At 34.1% G+C, this 346-nt stretch overlaps 1 protein-coding gene across 1 annotated transcript in view; it reads right to left on the bottom strand.

Annotated features, from left to right (window-relative positions):
- The window catches only part of LOC116696602 (cadherin-1), a 28,728-nt gene that overhangs the window by 15,010 nt on the left and 13,372 nt on the right, over window positions 1-346 (bottom strand). The window lies entirely within an intron of this gene.

Consider the following 346-nt stretch of genomic DNA (forward strand, 5'->3'; position numbering starts at 1 on the left):
AAGGGTATGTGATGATATGGGGTTAGTTTAATTCCAAAGGCCAAGGGATCTTTATCAAGATGCATAGTATCCTGGAGCCATGAAATAACTGGCCTTTAAAAATAAAAATGTACCTGCCTCTACACGAATTTAACATACGGGTGTGAACACTTATGCCCCCTGTTTTTTTTAAGGAAGAGCATTTATTTATTTACAATACATTATTCCTTCAAAGAAAATTGGTGTCCTTAAAAGCTTGGATTTTCCTAACTATGACATTAAGATTAATGACCAAGAGATGTTTTTTTTATTCCTCTTTTTAAAATCAACTTTAGCATGGGTGTGCAAACTTTGTCAAGCCACCATA

The sequence above is a fragment of the Etheostoma spectabile genome, chromosome 10 (genome assembly GCF_008692095.1).
Source record: "Etheostoma spectabile isolate EspeVRDwgs_2016 chromosome 10, UIUC_Espe_1.0, whole genome shotgun sequence".
NCBI classification, from domain to species: Eukaryota; Metazoa; Chordata; class Actinopteri; order Perciformes; family Percidae; genus Etheostoma; species Etheostoma spectabile.